The sequence below is a fragment of the Macaca fascicularis genome, chromosome 4, assembly GCF_037993035.2.
Source record: "Macaca fascicularis isolate 582-1 chromosome 4, T2T-MFA8v1.1".
NCBI classification, from domain to species: Eukaryota; Metazoa; Chordata; class Mammalia; order Primates; family Cercopithecidae; genus Macaca; species Macaca fascicularis.
This window is the reverse complement of record NC_088378.1, coordinates 135,027,496-135,049,934: the sequence shown is the minus strand read 5'-3', so window position 1 is coordinate 135,049,934 and position 22,439 is coordinate 135,027,496. Positions and strand designations below refer to the sequence as shown.

Here is a 22,439-nt window from a genome sequence, read left to right as displayed (position 1 = left end):
TACTCACTTTTATAATAATTCAAAGGTAACCCAGGACCATGGTAGAAAAATTGGAGAGCACATATAAGCAGAAAAAGGAAAAAAGTGACCCGATAGCTTCTGGTTTTTCTAGCCTGTTTTCTTTATTCTGGGTGCTTGGTATGGGAAGTTTCTTCATTTGTGTTTAGAGGGTGTTGTAGAGATGATATCATGGTCCCACTTTGCAAACGAGACAACTGAATTCCAGAAAGAGGAAGTGCCTTCCCCAAGGTCATGCAGATAAGGTTAAGCTGGGTTGAAACCCACAGCTTGAGTCCAAGCCCAGCACCAGAATATCAGGACTACAGAGGCATTGTACACAGGTGGGTCACAGATACCTGTCCCTGAAAAGCCCATGATACGGTATTTCCCCTGAAGTACTTAAACATTTGCCACTGAAGACATCCTGCTTTGTGGCTTGCCCCATCCTGAAGTCCTGGGAGTGGACAGTTTGTGAATAAACCGCCTGACTAGGTAAAGGGTGTTGGCCCCTGAGTTTTGCTCCCCCAGGGACATTAAGTATGCACCGTCCGTGGATTTGCCAGCATGTAAGTGCTATCATTCTGGGCTTTCCCTTCACTTATTTTTATTTTTTTTATTTTTTGAGACAAGGTCTTGCCCTGTCACCCAGGCTGGAGTGCAGTGGTGTGATCTTGGCTCACTGCAACCTCTACCTCCTGGGTTCAAGAGATTCTCCCGCCTCAGCTTCCCAATGAACTGAGATTATGGGTGTGTGCCACCATGCCCAACTAATTTTTGTATTTTTATTAGATACAGGGTTTGGCTATGTTCCTAAGGCTGGTCTCGAACTCCTGGCCTCAAGTGATCTGCCCACCTTGGCCCCCCAAAGTGCTGGGATTATAGGCATGAGCTTAGCCTCCCCTCACTTTAAAGGATGCTCCTTACCCTGTTTTTGTTTTTGCTTTCTTCTGGTCTTTCCTGTGGCAACTGTCTTGGGGTTCCCAGCAAATATTTCCATTTTTTCCTAAAAGAAGTAAGCATGCACATTTCACTGGCTAAAGTACACTCCAGTGTTAAAATTATGCATGGAAAATGGGTGAAGTCACCCTGGCAACATGGCAAAACTGCATTTTTACAAAAAATACGAAAATCAAGGCCATGTGCTGTGGCTCACGTCTGTAATCTCAGCACTTTGGGAGGCCGAGGCAGGCAGATCATCTGAGGCCAGACATTCGAGAACAGCCTGGCCAACATGGCGAAACCCTGTCTCTACTAAAAATACAAAAAGGAGCCAGGCATGGCCGGATGCAGTGGCTCATGCCTGTAATCTCAGTACTTTGGGAGGCCGAGGCCAGTGGATCACGAGGTCAGGAGTTCAAGACCAGCCCGACTAATATGGTGAAACCCCGTCTCTACTAAAAATACAAAAATTAGCTGGGCATGGTTGGGGGGCACCTGTAGTCCCAGGTATTTGGGAGGCTGAGGCAGAAGAATCACTGGAACCCGGGAGGCAGAGGTTGCCGTGAGCCGAGACTGCGCCACTGCACTCCTGCCTGGGCAACAGAGCAAGACTCTGTCTCAAGAAAAAAAGAAAAAAAGCCATGCGTGGTGGTGCACGCTTGTAATCCCAGCTGCTTGGAAGGCTGAGGCACATGAATCACTTGAGCCTGGAAGGTCAAGGCTGCAGTGAGCTATGATGGCGCCACTGTACTCCAACCTGAGTGAAGAGCAAGACCCTGTCTCAAAAACACAAACAAAGGATGAAGTCACATAGATTTTGGGCAAAGAGCAAGACCCTGTCTCAAAAAACAAAACAAAACAACAACAACAAAAAACCAAGGATGAAGTCACGGAGATTGTGGGCAAATTGTTTCCCAAAATCTGTTAGCATAATTCTACAGAATGTCAAAAAGACAAAGACATCTGCCAGTAAACCCTAACTGTTTGATGGTTGTAAGTAATCACTTGAGATGTGACCCCCATAGGGCTCTGCCCAAGGGGAAGGTGGTGGGGTTCATATCTCCCGGTAGCCCTGAAGCGAGGGTCAGGTGAAGGAAGTTGGGATCATCATTTACTCAGTTTACCCATCTGTAGAAAGGGGGTATTTGGGCTGAAGGTGGCCCGTAACTCACAGGATGATCTGTCCCCTCTTCACGCTGCACCCTGCAGTGAGGGGAGCAATGACTGAGTCTCAACCACTGCTTGAGGCAGCGAGGGTCCTTGATAAGGAGATAAGTCTGCCACACTGGGACTAGATGGTCCTCAAGGTCTTTTCCAGCACCGATATTCTAGGATTTGGTGACTCCAGAAGAGCAATAAGGCCGTTGTGAGGAGGGCAGATCCAGAGGATGATCTTACTGGAGAGGAGAGGAAAATGTTCAGTGCGTACAGTGGGTGATGGTTCATCTGAAGTGGCATCAGGCTGTACAACAAACAGGGATTGTTCTGCAGGGGTCAGGCGAATGTTAGTATTTGATCAAGATTGGAATATTCTCCTAAAACCTACTTGATCCTCATAGAAAAGTTCCTATCCCCATTGTGCAGATGTGGAAACTGAAGCTTAGAGATAGAAAATGAGACCCCAGGGTGAGGCAATGGATGGCTAGGACTAGAACCCAAGGCAGGCTCCTAGGGCTCCTGCTTTTCCAGCACGCATCTACCATGCATATGTGCTACTAACAGGCCTGGCGCTAGGATTCACATCACTTGAGAGGCTGCTTGGTGAACATGGACACCCACGAAAGCCCTGGAGAAGGCAGGTTCTTTCTCAGAAATGGCCAGTGGGTGTCAAGGTCACAGTGCAGGAGAAGGACCAAGGAGGACTGAAGGCCACCCAGGCCAGGATTCATCTCCAGCAGCCTGTGGGTGACCGCTCGTCACCCAGATCGGGATCAGGAAGGTTCTGAACAACACCTCTAGGGAACACATGGGATCGAGGTCCTATGACCGTCTCGGGATCTGAAGATCTAGATTTGGCTTCTGGCAGTATCATGATGCAAGCCTGGGCAAGTTACTTTGTTCCCTGGACCTTGTTCTCTTCATCTGTAAAATGGAACTAATTATATTACCTCATTGGGCTATTAAAAGGCCTAAAAAAAAAAAAAAAAAGAAAAAAGCATCCAAAAACAATGTTTACTGAGCACTAGTAGTGCCAGGCACTCTTCACTTGTATTAACTCATTTGATATTCATAAATTTTTTTTTTTTTTTTTTTTTTGAGACAGAGTCTTCCCTCTATCGCCTAGGCTGGAGTGCAGTGGCATGATCTTGGCTCACTGCAACCTCCACCTCCCAGGTTCAAGTGATTCTCCTGCCTCAGCCTCCCAAGTAACTGGGACTACAGGCACATGCCACCACACCCAGCTAATTTTTTGTATTTTTAGTAGAGACGGGGTTTCATTGTGTTAGCTAGGATGGTCTCGATCTCCTGACCTCGTGGTCCTCCCACTTCGGCCTCCCAAAGTGTTAGGATTACAGGCGTGAGCCACCGCACCCGGCCCACAAAAATTTTAGAGAGTAGGTGCTATTGCTATCCCCATTTTAGGAAACACAGAAGTTGGTTCCAGCCACAAGGAAGTGGCTTCATCCATCATCAAGAAGTTGATTCCAGCTCACATGGATGGCTTTGAGAGTTCAACTACTTTAGTGGAGGAAGTAATGAAAGATGTGGTGGAAATAGCAAGAGAACTAAAAGTGGAGTCTGGAGATGTGACAAGCTCTAATTTTAGTTCTCTTGCTATTCCCACATGTCCGTGGTCCAGGATCTTGAGTTTATGTTCAGGAAATAAGAGTCAGTGAAAACGTGCGGTCACTTTCATAATCATTAATGCAGAGATTCTCAATAAACTCTTAAGGTGCCACCACACTCCAACATGTTTTATCCATTAACCCTGTCCCCAAAAACATAAAGTAACACATTCAGTTTGTTACAGAAATAGTAATAAGGCAACACTATGCAATACTATGTGTACTATGCAACACTTTGCAATACCAAAATCCATGCCTACAAAGCACTGCACAAGAACACACACAAATAAAGGATATACTAGAATGGCTGACTGTGGGGTGGGGGCGTGGAAATGACAATAGAGTGAGGGGGGAATACATGAAGCAAGAGGTGACTAGCCAGGACCAATGATGACAGCCAGCCATCACCTGGGGAATAGGAGGGACTCATCCCACTGCACCTGAGGACTAAAAATAAAATGGAATGGAAACAAGACCCTGGATGAAATCACTCGGCCTGAAATACACTGGCCCTGGGCTCAAAGAGGAAACGTGGGGACACATCCTGGGCTGCCTCATCAAACCAGGAGTCTGCAAGAGCGTCCCTGTGTGTGTGTGGAGGGGGTGAGGACAAAGGGAGGGTCAACCACACCCAGTTCTGTGAGCTCAAACAGCAGACCAAAGGCCACAGGCAGAGCCTCCAAGGCCTTAGGGAAGGAGTGAAGAGAAAGGCCTGGGTGGTCAGTGTCAGAGGTTGCACAGTCACCTGCTGTCACGCCTATTTCACCAAGGTTTAGCCAAATGCACTATTAGGATGTCAAGAAAATATGGATATAGGGCAACAATCCTATGATTGTATGATGACTGTAGGCTTGATCATCATAAGGGTTCTGCCATACGCTGGTCCAGTTGGCGCGCCCACCCGTCTCCCGTGCCAGTGGAGTGTGCCTGTGAAACAGCAGTCAGCTCTTCTGGTGGCCCTGAGGATCAGGGTGAAGGAAGAGAGGATCTTCATTTAGTTAGTTTGCCCCTCTGCAGGAGAGGAGTTGGATACAAACCTCTCCTAACAACCCGCCTGGCTACTGGAACCTTCCTGAGAAATGCGGTTAACCTCTGGGCACAGAGCCCGCAGTTCTGGGCTCCCGTCACAAGGGGGCAGGATGGGGTAGAAAACAGGTTCTCAATTCCAGGCCTTGGACCCGTCAGGTTTGCTGGCAGGGGCAGGAAGCAGGGTGGGGTCGGGAGTGTGTGGTGGTTGATGAGGGAACCAACCATCGTCCTGCAAGAGTGGCTTGTTTATTAAACATGAAATGAGGGAAAAGCCTAGTAGCTCCATTGGATTGGGAAGAACAGCAGAGACAGGCGTCATTTTCTAGAAAGCAATCTTCACACCTGTTGGTCCTCACCCATTGAATGTCCTCACCCAATCTCTAACACAGAAATAAGTGACCGTGTGTGCACGCGCGTGTGCATGTGTGAAGGTATGAGTGCAAATGTGTCTATATGGGAACATATGTGATTATATGTGTGTAATTATGTGTGACTGGCAGCGTGGGGAGTGCTGGTTGGAGTGTGGTGTGATGTGAGTACGCATGAGTGGCTGTGTGTATGACTGTGAGGGGAGGCGGAAGGGGAGAAGCAGCAGGCTCAGGTGTCGCCAGAGAGGCTGGGAGGAAACTATAAACCTGGGCAATTTCCTCCTCATCAGCGAGCCCTTCTGGGGCAATAGGGGCAGAGCTCAAAGTTCACAGAGATAGCGCCTGGGAGGCATGAGGCAAGACGGAGGTATTGCGAGGGGGGGCAGAGGGTCTGACACTTGAGGGGCTCTGATGGGAAAGGAAAGGCCCACACTGAATTCCACTTAGCCCCAGACCCTGGACCCGGCGGTACTGGCTTCCAACCACACCAACCAGTTCCAAGTGGTGCCGGCAGAAGTTAACCTCTCAGCCTCAGTTTCCCCACCTGTAAAATGGCAGAAGTAACCAAGCTTACCTTCCCGGCAGTGTGTGAGGATGAAAAGAGCTATGTACATGATGCACTTAGAAGAAGGTCTAGAGTGTGAGTGGTACTCGTCTGGTGAATGTGGAGAAGACATTCTAGGCAATGAGGCCTGGGGAGAGCCTGGCCCATGGCTTCCACTCAGCAAGGTCAGTCTCCTGTCCTCTGCACTCCCAGCCTTCCAGAGAGGACCTTCCCAATGGCGAAATGGGCTTTCTCAAGAAGTGGTGAGGGTCCCATCCCTGGGGTGGGGGCAGGGGTGGCAGTGGACAAGCCTGCCTGGAGGGGACTGTCAGGCTGATTCCCAATCCAGCTCCAGCTTCCAACACCTCATCCTCCAGGCAGTCTTCGTTCTTGGCTCTAATTTCGCTCTTGTTTTCTTTTTTCTTTTTTATGGAGAACTGGGTGGGGAGCTTTTGGTGTCATTGGGGATTGCTTTGAAATCCCTCTCTGCCTCACACTGGGAGCTGGCTTGAGTCAACTGGTCTCCATGGAATTTCTTTTTTTAGTGTGTAAACAGCTAAGTTTTAGGCAGCTGTTGTGCCGTCCAGGGTGGAAAGCAGCCTGTTGATGTGGAACTGCCTGGCTCAGATTTCTTGGGCAAACAGATGTCGTGTCTCTCAACTCACCAATTAGGAAGCCCAGAAAATGTGGCTTGGAGACCACATGTCTGGTTATGTCTAGTAATTCAGATGGCTTCACCTGGGAAGCCCTTTCTGAATGTCATAGCCACAAGATAAAGGACGTATATATAGTAGCTAGTGTGCTCCACTTCTTAGGGGCCATCCCTGGAGGTGGTGAGCACTAAGTGCCAGGAAGAGAGGAAACTCTGTTTTGGAGCCAAAGCATAAAAAAAACCCTTAGCCACAGACCACTGAACATTTGTTTTGTGCAGGTTCTGAGCCCAGGGAGGGCTTCTGAGGGGAGGGGCCGCTGGAGCTGGTAGGAGTTATGTGAGATGGGACAAGGGCCCTTTAAGAGGTGGGGGCGGCATGAGCAAAGGCAGAGAGGTGGCAATGTACAAGGTATGTCATGGGAAAGAGTTTGGCTGGAACAGAGTTCACAGAATAGAAAAAATCAACACTATTAATTGAGCCTCTGCTACATGCTCAACATTGTTCTAGTCACCAAGATAGGTTTGGTATACAAAGCAAAATCCATCCTCTATGGACGTTTTAGTGACTAACGACAATATAAACAATAAAAATGAACAATTATTGGGAGCTCAAAACATGTCAGGCACTATTTTAAGTATATATTTATTCATTTAATCCTCAAAGCACCCACATGAAGTAGTGGCATTATTATTCCCATTTCACGGATGAGGAAGTAAAGGCATTGAATGGTGGAGGCAGAATTCAAACCCAGAGCCCATGTGGTGACCATGATGCTCCCCTACTCCACGACCCTCAATAAGAAAGTGGCCAAAAGTCCAGTTGGCCAGGAAATAAGGGCAGGTCTGGAGAGTGGTGAACGCTGGGCAGGGGGAGTGGGGAGCTGGTGGTTTTGGAAGATTAATCTGGAAATGTGTGGAGTTGATGGGAGGACAGGTAGCTGGAGGGATATGGGGCCTCGTTCGGGAGCAGAAAAAGAGTGAAGACAGAGAAGAATCAGTATAGGGCTTGGAACATTTCTCAGGCCATATCTTAACAGGAATTAGTGAACTTGGCAGAAATCATTCCCTCCCTGGTCAAAGTGGACTGATTACCAGTTCACCGTGGGTTATGTTTTTATTTTTATTCACTGAAATTCATGAAGAGAGAGAGGGCCTTTCTGGGGCTCCCAGGCTTGGCCAGATGATGTGATGATTCTTTGCATAATGTCCAGCCTCAGGCCTTCTCTCCGGATTCTCTCAGCCGATCCCCAAACTTGGTGTTTAGGTGAGTCATACACACACTCCCATTCCCCACTCTGACCCACCCCCATCCCCTCTTCCCTTCTGTGCATGGCTGGGCCTTTCACATTTCTTTTTTCTTTGAGATGGAGTCTTGCTCTGTCACCCAGGCTGGAGTGCAGTGGCGCGATCTCGGCTCACTGCAACCTCCGCCTCCTGGATTCAAGTGATTCTCCTGCCTCAGCCTCCCGAGTAGCTGGGATTACAGGTGTGCCACCACACCTGGCTAATTTTGTATTTTTGGTAGAGAGAGTGTTTCATCATGTTGGCCAGGCTGGCCTTGAACTCCTGACCTCAAGTGATCTGCCTGCTTTGGTTTCTGAAGGTGCTGGGATTACGGGCATGAGCCACTGTGCCTGGCCCACATTTCTTTTTGAGAAATCCGGACACCAGCCCCTTGGTGGCCAGTCTGCAGACCCCTTGCATGGCCAGAGCCACACTTTTACGCAGGTGACACCACTGCTCTTATCTCCCTGTCTGCCCATCACTGCCACACCTGATCCAGACTCCCACAAGCACAAGCCTGACCCCTGTTCCAGCCTCTTCCAGTTTTCCTCTGTGCTTCCTGAATGGATATAGGATCTCACTGTGCCTTAGGCAAGAGCAGCCAACTTTATTTTTTGGCTGCTGTCAGTTCAGCCTCTTAGAGTGCCCCTCCCCACACCTTCACACGTACCATTGGGCACATGGCTTTGCCAAACCTCCTTTTCACTGTGCACTTCCCGGAAGCTCAGAAGGGCCTGGACCCTCAGGCACCTTGTGACCCTACCCACCAGGGTCCATTCTTCCCTGGAGTCCCCCCTGCCCTCCCCTCTCCCTCCCACCCTAGCTCTGCTCTGTCCCTCAAAACTCAACTCCAACTTCAGGAACATACCTCCCTCCGGGCCAGGGCAGGGACAAGGGGTTAGGTGCTCCCATGAGCTGGGAACGACGTCAAGAGCTGATTTCAAGATTGTTCTTTAAGAACTTCCTCAGCCTGGCTGGCATAGGCCTTGAGGGCTGGGAATTCCCGCCTGGGAATCTTTCCAATATTCTGCCAGCTGTTTCTTCTCTTTCAGTGGTTTTATTATTTTTTTCTTTCTGTTCCAACTCCTCCTTTCGCTTTCAGTACGGGAGCTCAGGCAGAATGGTGGAGGAGGGTGGGGAGCTGGCATTTGCTGAGTTAGGAGCTGTGGCCAAGGCCAGCTGTGCCAAGGGAGAGGACAGGATACAGGAGGAAACGGGGCTGGGTGCAGCGGCTCGCGCCTGTAATCTCAGCACTTTGGGAGGCCGAGGCGGGCGGATCACCTGAGGTCAGGAGTTTGAGACCAGCCTGACCAACATGGAGAAACCCCGTCTCCACTAAAAATACAAAATTAGGCCAGACACAGTGGCTCACACCTGTAATCCCAATACTTTGGGAGGCGAAGGTGGGCGGATCACGAGGTCAGGAGTTCAAGACCAGCCTGGCCAACATTGTGAAACCCTGTCTCTACTAAAAATGCAAAAATTAGCCGGGCATGGTGGCACGTGCCTGTAGTCTCAGCTACTCGAGAGGCTGAGACAGGAGAATCGCTTGAATCCAGAAGGTGGAGGTTGCAGTGAGCTGAGATGGTACCACTGCACTCCAGCTTGGGCAACGGAGTGAGACTTTGTCTCAAAAAGGAAAACAACCACCACCACCACAACAACAACAAAATTAGCCGGACATGGTGGCACATGCCTGTAATCCCGGCTACTTGGGAGGCTGAGGCAGGAGAATCACTTGAACCTGGGAGGTGGAGGCTGCAGTGAGCCAAGATTGTGCCACTGCTCTCCAGCTTGGGCAACAGAGTGAGACTTCATCTCAAAAAACAAAACAAAACAACAACAAAAAACACATGCAAACAAACAAACAAAAAACAAAATTAGCCGGGTGTGGTGGTGCATGCCTGTAATCCCAGCTACTCGGGAGGCTGAGGCAGGAGAATCACTTGAACCCGGGAGATGAAGGTTACAGTGAGCCAAGGTCATGCCACTGCATTCCAGCCTAGGTGACAGAGCAAGACTCTGTCTCAAAAAAAAAAAAAAAAAAAAAAAGGAGGAAACAGGAGTGGAACAGAGGAAGTGAGACCAGCACCAGGGCGGCCTCTTGTTTTTCTGGGGATTTTTACGTCATTCAGCTCTGGGCATAAGGCCTTGTTTCCAGAAGGGCCCTGTCAAAAATGCACATCTATTACTTGGGAGAATGACACATTAACCCAGTAACTCCAATTCACATGTCAGATGTGCTAGCTGTTGCCTACAAGCAGAGATCAAATAGAAGGGCAGAGGGAACAGCTACGTTTCGAGGGAGAGTGTGGGAAGGGTTGGGGGTGTGTGGAGTACTTGCTTGGGGAGGTGCCACAGAGCTCTGAGCAGCTAGAGGACAGTGAGGAGGTAACAGACACCTGGGAATTTGGGCCAAAAGGATAAATCCCTGCCTGGGGAGCCTTTTTTTCACTGCATAATAAGGCTCCAAGAGGCAGTAGCGTCTCTTGGTGAGATCATCTCCTTGGTGTGATATTGGCATCATAGCACCTGACCATGACACTGGGTCTCCAAGGTGGTTGGGTCCCTTGGACAACTTCCTGGTGAGATAGCCACTGGTCTCCAGCATCAGATAAAGATTAAATTTAGCCACATGTAACCAAAAAGGCAAATCAGTCGCTTAAACCAGAGAAAGTTTGATTTTTGTTTCACATAAAATAATTACGGAGGCAGACAAAGCTAGGACTTATGCCGGGGCATGGTAGCTCGCTCACACCTGTAATCCTGGCATTTTGGGAGGTCAAGGAGAGAGAATCGCTTGAGCCCAGGAGTTTGAGACTAGTCTGGGCAACAAAGTGACACTCCATCTCTACAAAAAGTAAAAACAAAAAAAATTAGCTAAGGCGTGGCGACATGCACTTGTAATCCCAGCTACTCTGGAGACAGAGGTGGGAGGAATTCTTGAGCCCACGAGGTCAAGGCTCCAGTGAGTGGTGATTCCACCACAGCACTCCAGCCTGGGCAACAGAGCAAGACCTTATCTCAAAAAACAAAACAAGGTCAAACGCAGTGGCTCATGCCTGTAATCCCAGCACTTTGGAAGGCCGAGGCAGGTGGATCATGAGGTCTGGAGTTCGAGACCAGCTTGGCCAACATGGTGAAACTGGACTTCCTTTCGTCCTGGTCTTAATTCCCCACATTACCACTTGTGCTTCCTGGGCTTACCTCCAAAATCCTTGCCTTGGGGTTGGCCTCCGGAGGATCCCAAACCAAGATGCTTATATTATTGAGCACTTACTGTGTCCCAGGCGCCTCACAGGCAGGCATTGTCTCAGTTTTTCCTCAAACCTGTGTGGTGGAATGCCATGAAGTCCCATTTTAGGGATGAAGCTAAAAAGTCACCCATCACTAGAGCCAAGACTCAAACCAGGCTGATCATTTTGGTTGTTCGGTTGTTCGTATGTTTTTTTTGGAGGGAGGGTCTCACTCTCACTCTGTTGCCTAGGCTGGAGTGCAGTGGCACCATCTCAGCTCACTGCAACCTCCGCCTTCTAGGTTCAAGTGATTCTCGTGCCTCAGCCTCCCAAGTAGCCACCACACCCGGCTAATTTTTAAAGTTTTAGTAGAGACCGGGTTTCACCATGTTGGCCAGGCTGGTCTCGAACTCCTAAACTCAGGTGATCTGCCTGCCTCAGCCTCCCAAAGTGTTGGGATTACAGGCATGGGCCACCTTGCCCAGCAGGCTGATCTCTAAGGAGATTTGTGATATCTCCTTAGAGCAGATACCTAGACCTGGATCCCTGGGTCATAGCAAGTACATTTCTAGACTTTTGACCTGTTCTGCCAAACTGCCCCTGAATTAAGTCAAACCCACTTGTTTCCCTGTCCCCACTGGCAGTGTGGGGGCCCCTCACTTCTCATGTCCTTACAGCCAAGGGCTCTCAGCTCTTTCCAACTCAGGCCCTGTGAGGACATTCCTCTGGAATACATATTTTAGAAAATACAGAGCATTAATATTAACTAGCTGTATACTAGCAGATGTGCAATATCTGTCTGCAAGTTGAACTGAAAGGCTGTGAAACCAAGTGGATGAGCTCCTGACCTGAGAACGGTTGTCTCCTCGCTGCCCTCCTGGCTTGGCTGGGGGTGCAGCTTCTGCCCATCTCCCCTCCCTGGAGCCAGGTGGACAGAGGGGCATGGGTGGGCAGATGGAAAGGGAGGTGAAGGGTCGAGGAGGAAGGGCACGGGGATGGGAACTGTGTGGTGCGGGCCTGCGGAGGGAATCTTCGATGGAACAGCTTCGGTCCCTTCCAGCACATTCCCTTTCCTGGCAGAAATACTGCTGGGATAGGGAGTGAGCTGGGAGTGTGACAACGCCCCCATCTCTTCCCCTTAGGTGTCTGAAGAGCCAACCTGCCACTCCCGCATTCCAGGCATGTCAAGTTGGCATTCCAAATGCTAGGGGTGGCAGGGAAGGCGTATGAGCAGCTGGAGAGGGGCATTGGAACCTGCTTCACAAGCATGTGCAACTGCTACTTCAGTGTCCCTAGAGAGCAGAGAACCCTACACGATGGCTGCAGGACGAAGCGTTCCCACCTTACCCCGTCTTATCAGACCCCCTCACTGGGCTTTCCAGCTTTCCAAACACTTTCACATCTGGGAACGGCTTTGATCCTTTCACAGCCTGTAGGAGGGCTGAGCCACAGGATATTATTACCACATTTTACAGATAAGGAAGCTGAGGCTCTGATTAAAACGATAGTTCAAAGTCACATGCTATAGCTCAAGAATTCTGCAGCCTCTCCTACTAATAACCATATCATGGTGAAAACACATTCCCTGAACGTGATTACATGCCGGGCACCATATGAGGCTCTTTATCCAAGTTTTGCCCTTCAGTCCTCCCAAAACCCTCTCGGGTAGAGAGTCAACTGCATCTGACAGAGCTGGGATTTGAACCTGGGCTGTTGGACTCCGTACCCAGGCAATCTCAAAGTACAGTCCCAGACCGGGAGCATCAGCTGAGAACTTTTGAGAAATGCACATTCTCAGACCCCACCCTAGACCTGCTAAGAAACTTGGGGTGAGGCTCTACAGCCCCTGGTTTAATATGCCCTCTAGCTGATTCTGATGCATTCTGAAATTTGAGAATTGCCATCAAAATACATTCTTTAATTGGTGGATTTTTTTTTTTTTTTTTTTTTTTTTTGAGATGGAGTCTCGTTCTGTCACCAGGCTGGAGTGCAGTGGCGCAATCTCAGCTTACTGCAACCTCTGCCTCCTGGGTTCAAGTGATTCTCCTGCCTCAGCCTCCCAAGTAGCTGGGATTACAGGCGACCACCATCACGCCCAACTAATTTTTGTATATTTAGTAGAGACAGGGTTTCACCATGTTGGCCAGGGTGATCTCGAACATCTGACCTCAGGTGATCCACCCGCCTTGGCCTCCCAAAGTGCTGGGATTACAGGCGTGAGCCACCGCGCCCAGCCAAATTTCAATCTTGACTACACAGTAGAATTACCTGGGGAACTTTAGTGACATAATGACTAGTGCTGTCCAGGATGAGATTAGCAGCTCCCCAGACGAATGTAATGAGCACGTCACTCCATTGACATGCACTGAGGACAATAACCACTGAAGGCTCCCTGTTTGGCCAGAATGTTCTAGAGGAGCAGAACAGGGCAGCCTGATTCATTTGGCTGTTCCTCAGTCCTGGTGGGAATGAGAGAAGACTTGGAGTCCAGAAAGGAGAGACTCTGAGGCCCTTCTTCTTCATTATTATTATTATTATTATTATTTTTTTTGAGACGGAGTCTTGCCCTGTTTCCCAGGCTGGAGTGCAGTGTTGTGATCATGGCTCACTACAGCTTCGACCTCCTGGGGCTCAAGTGATCCTCCTGTCTCAGCCTCCTGAGTAGCTGGGACTAAAGGAACAAGGCACTATGCCTGGCTATTTTTTTAATTTTGTAGACATGGGGAATCTTGCTTTGTTTCCCAGTTTGGTCTTGAACTCCTGGGCTCAAGTATCCTCCCGCTTCAGCCTTCCAAAGTGATAGGATTACAGGCATGAGCCACTGCACTCGGCCTTAGCCCCTACTTCTTGAGAGGCCTCCGTGAGGGCCCAGGAAGCCTGCAGCCCTGATGAGGCCCAGAGACCATGGCCGTTTGTTTTGGCATTTGCCCAGCAGACAGTTCTGTGTGGAGCTGTGGCTCTTTTGTTTGTGTGGTTTAACTGTTGGCCCAGTTTTTCCAGAGCTGATTAGATATCCCCGTGAGCAGCACATCCATTTCTAGTCCACAGGATTCCTGAAAAAAGGGCTGAAACCACTGTTTCTCTTAGCCATGAGGCAAGTCAGAGGTAGAGGGGGCCTGGCTCCTGCTTCTGCTGTAACACTCTGAGCCTTGAGTTTGAGGATTCAGTGAGTCTATTAGTTAGGGTCCAGTCAGGAGACAGAAACCATACCAGTGTTTTGTTTGTTTGCTTGTTTTTGAGACAAGATCTTGCTCTGTTGCCCAGGCTGGAGTGCAGTGGCACGATCTGGGCTCATTGCAGCCTCAGCTTCCTCAGCTCAAGCCATTCTCCCACCTCAGCCTCCCAAGTAGCCTGTGAACATGATTACATGCCGGGCACCGTATGAGGCTAATTTTTGTATTTTTTGTAGAGACTGGGTTTCACCATGTTGCCCAGGCTGGTCTCAAACTCCTGGGCTTAAGGGATCCACCTGCCTTGGCCTCCCAAAGTGCTGGGATTATAGGCGTAAGCCACCGCGCCCCGGCCCACACCAGTTATTTTAACAGCGAGAATCGAATGTGCCGAATTGTTCATTAGGTACTGAAGAACTGAAAAGGCAAAAAGAGAACGCTGAAGCATTATGGAAGTCACAGCCGCAGGAAGCAGCCAGGGCTTCCCTAGGGCTGGAGGAACAAAGGGAAACAGTGAGAATTGTTAAAACTTAGAAGCTTGCAGGAGTACCCATAGTGCTGAAACTCAGACCTTTGGGGATGGGTTGCCTGCTGGTGGTGCTGGTGTCTCTGAGGGGAAACCATGAGGCTGGTTCTGTGAGTATTGGAAAAAACACAAACCGCAATCAACTGCTGCTCCTTGAGTGAATTGCTGCTGTCAGATGGAAAAAACGTTTCTAGGGTGGGGGCATGTCGGGGGACAGCTGGGTTTCCAGCTGTCTCATTCCTCCCTGCCCTTAGGGTCTACCCCTTTTCACCTGCAGGCTCACACTCCCCTCTCAGTATTCTTTTTTTTTTCCAGGACCTACCCCAAACTTTGCTGGTTCAATCAATAATGTGCTTTACTGAGCACCTATTAGGCTGCACCCGCCCTGGGGTCTGGGTGCCTCAGCTATAGATATGGTAACAGCATCCACATTCATTGGAAAACGTAGTGCCCCACCCTGCTCTAAGCATGTCATATGCATGAATACACTGACTATTACCCTTATTTTACAGATGGGGAGGCCGAGGCACAGAGACGTTTAGCAGCTTGCCCAAGGTTATTCTTTAGCTAGTAATTGGCAGAGCCCGAATATGAACCCAGGCAGAGTGGCTCCACGACCCACATTCTCACTAAGCCCCCTCATTGCCTCAAGACCTGGAAAGGCAGAACTATACACAGCTGACCACAGCACGGGGTGGAGAATGCCACTGGGATGGATGGGAGGGCCTCACAGAAGTGGTAGCTCATTTCATGCATTCATTCAACAAGTCTTTTTTATTTTTTTTGAGACGGAGTCTCTGTTGCCCAGGCTGGAGTGCAGTGCTGTGATCATCATGGCTCACTGCAACTCCACCTCCCAGGTTCAATCGATTCTCTTGCCTCAGCCTCCCTAGTAGCTGGGATTACAGGCACGCACCCCCACGCCTGGCTAATTTTTAAATTTTCAGTAGACACAGGGTTTCGCCATGTTGGCCAGGTTGGTCTCAAACTCCTGGCCTCAGGTGGTCCGCCCGCCTCGGCCTTGGGTGGCGGCGGGCTGGGGGCATCTTTCACCCCAGGTAGGCAGGTCTGGGACAATAGGCATGAGCCACCGTGCCCAGTTTCATTCAATAAGTCTTTAGACTGGGGTGTGATGGTAAACAAAAGCAGACATTCTACCTGCTCTCAGGAAGCTTCTAGTGGAGACACAGATATTATTCAAATTTTCATATCCAAAAAAAAGCAAGCTCCAACCAGTCTCAAATCTGATTAGGAGGAGCATTGCTGAATGGGCCCCTCTGATTCGCAATGGGAAGTGAGCCCCTCCCTGCCTGACCCCCATGCCTGAGGTAGGCCTTTCAGCAGAAACACCCTACCAGAGGCTCCGAACAAAGATAATTTGGATTCCCTGAGCCTCCTTTCCAGGGCAAGGGTGAGGGCGTGGGCACAAATCCCTGTTGTGCCCTGTTGGGTTGGGGGGCCTGCAGGATGCCACCAGGTTCTTGCTATGAAAATTGTAATCACGGGGGTTTGTTGTAAACATAGAAATGAGAGAACTTGCTTCCTGGAGGAAGTAATAATTGCACTGGGACAGAAAAGATGAGTGGGAGTTAATTCAATGGAGAGAAGAAGGAAAAGAGGTCTGGTCAGAGGTCACAGCATGTGCAAAGGCCCTGGGGTGAGGGTTAGGGTCATGGTGAGTGTGAGGACTGCTAGTCCTGCTCCTGAACTCCGGCCAGCCCTCCCTGGCATGCAGCGCACCCGTCAAGACTCCCACCACTCCAGTTTGGAGCCCTGTAGCTCCAAACGCTGGAGGCCAGCCATCGCCTTCTAGTTGGATCCCAGCCTCCCACAGCTCCAAGGAACAGGGTGGGCTCAGGGGACTCTTGAGGGAGGCCTGAAAAAGCCCCAAAGCTAGAAGCTTCTCCGGGGACAATAGGGGCAGTCCTTTGGGATAGAAAGTGGGGAGTTCCCAGTGAGTCTTTGGAGAGTAACTGAGTGCACCATATAAATGAAGCCTCAAGGGAGGGGGGCTCGAATAGTCACCCCACCCCACCATGAGGGCTTTGACTAGGAGACTTGCAGTACGGAAGGCACACGAATTAACTCCCACTCCTTGACTGCATGGGAGGGCAATGATGAACGCAGGCCAAGGACAAGGCTGGAGAGGAACATCGCCGTTTGGGGCAGCTTCTCAGCCTGACCCTTTCAGGAGGCCACTAGGCCTTTGGAGAATGAGGTTCTGAGGAGTCACACCGTGTCTTTGTGTGGGATCCAGAGAGCCTTTGGGATCAGTGGACAAGATCCTAGACTCCTACTGGTTCAAAGAGGGGAGAGGCAGAGAGCAGAAGGAAGAAAGGGAACCACCTCTCCATTGGTTCCCTGTGCCTCCTCTCCGCCCTGTTTACAGAAAACAAAGTGCCTTTGGTTGACTCTGGACCGATTCCCCCAAAGCAATTAGAGCAACCACTGTCAATGCTCCAGGAAGAACAGCTTCCCCTCCCCCATCGCGCCCCCTCCCTCCAGGCAGCAGCTGAAGGCCCAATTGGGGGCCCCATGCTTGTGTCTGTTGGGATCTGCATGCCTGGCCTGTCCCCAAGCCCCCTCCCCCACTCCAGCTAGCCCTGAAAGGGTGCCCGATAGCTATTCAAGTTTCCATGGGCTCAATCTAATCAAGCATTGAGGACTGTGTCATCCTCATTACTCTCCCTGGGAGCATCTGATTAGGAGGCACATCGCTGAATGGGCCCCTCTGATTCCCAATGGGAAGTGAGCCCCTCCCTGCCTGACCCCCATGCCTGAGGTAGGCCTTTCAGCAGAACCACCCGACCAGAGGCTCCGAACAAAGATGATTTGGATTCCCTGAGCCTCCTTTCCAGGGCAAGGGTGAGGGCGTGTGCACAAATCCCTGTTGTGCCCTGTTGGGTTGGGGGGCCTGCAGGATGCCACCACCCATCTGCCATGCTGATTAGGTCCTGGGGCTATTAGAGAGGAGAACCGCTGAGGGGCGGGATGACGTGACCCAGGGGCCAGGGGCTCAGGCAGGGACTCAGCGCCTGACAGGGGAGGTGACCCCCACTGATTTGTTTGGAGCCCCAGCAGCACCACTCACCGCCATCTCTTCTGGTGGAAGAGATGTACCGCTTGGGTGGCAGGGGCCTGGGGGCATCTTTCACCCCAAGGGGGCAGGTCTGGGAGTGTGTTGGAGCCAGCTCACATAGGCTTGCAAGAGCAGATGGTTAAATATTCAGGAATTTAGTGAGCTGGTTGTTAAACACAGCCATCATTAAAATTAAAATAAATTATATGAACAGTGTTTCTCAACCTTTTGTTCATCATTGCCTCCTGAGAAGACTTTCAAGACATTGTTCTCCTCCAATCTCCTACCATCACTCTCTCATAAACATTCAATATCACAGATACTACATATCTGCTGAAGTACTGGATATATATCTGTGCTTTATACATAAAAGGATTAAGTTTTTTGCTTTTTTTTTTTTTTTTTTTTTTTTTTGAGACAGAGTCTCATTCTGTTGCCCAGGCTGGAGTGCAGTGGTGCGATCACGGCTCACTGCAACCTCCACCTCCCAGGTTCAGGTGATCCTCCCACCTCAACCTCCAGAGTAGCTGAGACTAAGGCATGTACCACCATACCTGGCTGATTTTTGTATTTGTTTGGTAGAGGCAGGGTTTCATTATGTTGCCCAGGCTGTTCTCAAACTCCTGGACTCCAACGATTTGCTCTCCTCAGATTCCCAAATTGTTGGGATTACAAGTGTGAGCCACTGCACCCAGCAAGATTTTTTGTTTTGTTTCCCTACCAAGAATCAGTTTTTGCCTCCGTTGAGAATGCATGCTATAAACTCAGAATTAAATAAATTATGTTCAAAACAAAGGTAACATATACTCACAGCACAGCACTTCCTAGTTACTTTGCTGCACTTTACTATTATTGATTCTTTTGGGGTAATGGATATGCCTTTTTTCCTCTGGAGAGCTGGATGTGCAACACTTACCAGCACACCACTGAGCGGGTCTTTTGGTGAAATAGTAGGCAGCATGAGAGGTGACTGATTTTAGTCAAAGAAAGATGGGTTTGTCTAGCAAAAACCTCACTCAAAGAAACATGGGAGGACCTGGCGAATTCCAGTGGATGCAGGGAAGAAAGGAAGACGAGCCGGAAGACAGAAAGGACCCTCTGATGCTGACTCCATACTGGCGGAAGGGTGTCTCTCGTGGAAAGTTAAAAACAGCGGGAAAAACATACCGTGCCCTCATGCACTAGGAGTGTTTGTAACTAGCAATTGCTTGTTTATTCCTCAGGTACACACCTTATACACCTTTAAAGGTCAGGGGCATAAGACTGAGACCCACTGCCCCACTTCCTCCCACGGTCTCGTGTCTAGAGGGTTCTATGGATACCCGGAGATCTTCATTCTGAACGGCACGCTAGACCGGATGGGGAACACAGAGGAATGAATGGCACTGCCTGGCCTTGAGAAGAGTGAGAAGACAAGCCTTCACATGAGATAAACATGCGAGCACTGCATCACTTCCTCCTCTCCAGGCCTCAGTCCCCTGGCCAGGCACCCCAATGACATGGGAGGAGTTCTCAGTGGGCCCTTTCAGCTCCCACTGTCCCAGCCTGGAAAGCTCTCCTCTTCCTTCCATCTGGACAAAGCTATGAGGCCCGGCCTAGGCACTTCCTCCTGCCACTCCTCCAGCTTCATCCATCTCCTGTCTGCATAGCAGGATGGCCTTTTACTTTCTTTGAATTTTTTTTCATTTGGGGAAATCGCAGGGGTCAGCACATCCAGGGTGTGATGGATAAGCCTCGCCCTGGGAAAACCACTTTCGTGATCATAGTATCTCCCCTGCCAGGTAAGTATAGGATGGCCTTTTAAAACTTAGCCCACCTGCTTCAACCACAGCAAGGTGACATGTGAGGGGCAAAGTGTGAACCCAAATGCTGCGACATTCCTCCTCAGCTGGGAGACCACTGGCCATTACCAGCTGATCCCAACACCAGCCTAATTTTTTTTTTTTTGAGACAGAGTTTCGCTCTGTCACCCAGGCTGCAGTGCAGTGGCATACTCTTGACTCACTGCAACCTCCGCCTCCCAGGTCCCAGCAATTCTCCTGCCTCAGCCTCCCAAGGAGTGGGGACTACAGGCATGCACCACCATGCCTAATTTTTGTATTTTTAGATCAGGCTGGTCTCGAACTCCTGACCTCAGATGATCCACCCGCCTTGGCCTCCCAAAATGCTAGGATTATGTGTGAATCACTGGCCCCGGCCCTCCTCATTTTTTTTTTCTTTTTTTATTTGAGACAGAGTTTTGCTCTTGTTGCCCAGGCTGGAGTGCAGTGGTGTGATCTCAGCTCACCGCAACCTCCGCCTCCCTGGTTCAAGTGATTCTTGTGCCTCAGCCTCCCGAGTAGCTGGGACTACAGGCATGCACCACCACACCCAACTATTTTTATTTTTTTATTTTTTTTTATTTTTTATTTTTAGGACAGAGAGGGTTTCACCATGTTGGCCAGGCTGGTCTCGAACTCCTGGTCTCAGGTGATCCGCCCAAGTCAGCCTCCCAAAGTGTGGAATTACAGGCGTGAGCCACCGTGCCCAGCCTCTCTCTCTTTCTCTCTTTCTCTCTCTCTCCTTCCTTCCTTCCTTCCTTCCTTCCTTCCTTCCTTCCTTCCTTCCTTCTTTCTTCTTTCTTTCTTTTCTTTCTCTCTCTCTTTCTTTCTTTCTCTCTCTCTCTCTTTCTTTCTCTCTCTCTCTTTCTTTCTTTTCTTTCTCTCTCTCTCTCTTTTTTTTTTTTTTTCCCGGAATCTCACTCTGTCGCCAGGCTGGAGTGCAGTGGCTCGATCTCGGCTCACTGCAACCTTTGCCTCCTGGGCTCAAGCGATTCTCCTGCCTCAGCCTCCCGAACAGGTGGAACTACAGGTGCCTGCCACCACACCCAGCAAATTTTTGTATTTTTAGTAGAAACAGGGTTTCACCATGTTGGCCAGGATGGTCTTGATCTCTTGACCTGGTGATCCACCCGCCTTGGCCTCCCAAAGTGCTGGAATTACAGGTGTGACCCACTGTGCCTGGCCTTTTTTTTTCTTTATTTTCCAAAACAGTTATCTTAGACTCTTCATCTTTAAAATAGGAATAAGGCTGGGTGTGGCGGCTCACACTAGTACTCCCAGCACTTTGGGAGGCCAAGGCAGGCGGACCGCCTGAGGTCAGGAGTTCAAGACCAGCCTGGCGAACATGGTGAAAACCTGTCTCTACTAAAAATACAAAAATTAGCCGGGTGTGGTGGTGGGCGCCTGTAATCCCAGCTACTTGGGAGGCTGAGGTAGGAGAATTGCTTGAACCTGGGAGGCAGATGTTGCAGTGAGCCGAGACCACACCATTGCACTCCAGCCTGGGCAACAGGGCGAAACTCTGTCTCAAAAAAAAACCCCAAAAAAGTAGGAATAAGGCCTGCAGCGCCCAGGTTAGGGTGAAAACACATGAGCTAATGTGCTGCACACATAGTAGGACACTAAACTGTGTCCCCCAAATTCATACGTTGAAGTCTTAACTCCCACTACCTTTGAATGTGACTATTTGGAGATAGTGCCTTTAAAGAGGCAATTAAGTAAAATGAGGCCGTCAGGGTGGGTCCTAATCCAATATGGCTGGTGTCCTTCTAAGAAAAGGAAGTGTGGACATGCAAGGAGACCCCAGGGGTGCACGTGCACAGAGGGATGACTGTAGGAGGACAGCCGTCTGCAAGCAGGGACAGAAGCCTCAGGAGAAACCAACCCTGCTGGCACCTCGATCTTAGACACCCAGATTCCAGAACTGTTAGAAAATAAATTTCTATTGTTGAAACCACCCAGCCTGTGGTATTTTGCAATGACAGTCCTGGCAAAATAATACAGTCCTTCAGAGGCACCTATTCTTTCTGCCTTTAACTTGCTTTGGCTTTGTTTTATGTGTGGCCTTTTTTCATTTGCTTGTAAATGACTTGAGGGCGACATCCAGGAAGGAGTATTTTTCCTGTGTCCCCACAGGGTGCAGTTCAATGCCAGGCACTAAGTACACAGAATCAGACCTTTGTCCTCACTGCCAGCTTTGCCCTCCTGCTGACAAGGGTCGGGCGGGGGGATCCAAACTCCTATCTACCAGGGTGCTTTTCAAAATTCAAGTCATGGAAATAATTTAGGGAGCCACTTGAGTACTTTTTAGAAATAATGAGATAGAACAGCAGATAATAGAAAATGCCAGGGTGTTTCACGGGCAGTAAAAGTGTTACTTCATGCAACTTTGTTTGATTTTACATATTTATAAATAAACAGAATAATTACAAATTATCGTAAGAGCTATGATCATGTTTGTGTGTCTGGTTACTGCATTGTGGTGTTAAATACATTTCTTTAAAAAAAAAAAATAGAGACAGGGTCTCGCTATGTTGCCCAAGCTGGTCTTGAACTCCTGGGCTCTGGTGATCCTCCTGCCCCAGCCTCCCAAAGTGCTGGGATTACAGGGGAGAGCCACTGCACCTGGCCTAAATGCATTTCTTACTGTGAGTTTCAGCCCCAAAATTTTGAAAACACTGACCTACCAGTGTTTTCCAGTTTCCTTTAGAGTGAGTTTGTGGTTAAAAAGCTAGTCAGGGCTGGGTGCGGTGGCTCACACCTGTAATCCCAGCACTTTGGGAGGCCGAGGCAGGTGGATCACCAGGTCAGGAGATCGAGACCATCCTGGCCAACATGGTGAAACCCCGTCTCTACTAAAAATACAAAAATTAGCTGGGCGTGGTGGTGCATGCCTGTAATCCCAGCTACTCGGGAGGCTGAGGCAGGAAAATCGCTTGAACTAGGGAGTCAGAGGTTGCGGTGAGCTGCAAGAAATTGCGCCACTGCACTCCAGCCTGGTGACAG

At 49.6% G+C, this 22,439-nt stretch overlaps 1 non-coding gene across 1 annotated transcript; it reads right to left on the bottom strand.

Annotated features, from left to right (window-relative positions):
* Window positions 1-19,242: 19,242 nt before the first annotated feature.
* On the bottom strand, window positions 19,243-19,402 carry LOC123573283 (U1 spliceosomal RNA). The gene has a single exon (XR_010586600.1). It is a non-coding gene; the product is annotated as a U1 spliceosomal RNA (small nuclear RNA).
* Between the last annotated feature and the right edge of the window lie 3,037 nt (window positions 19,403-22,439).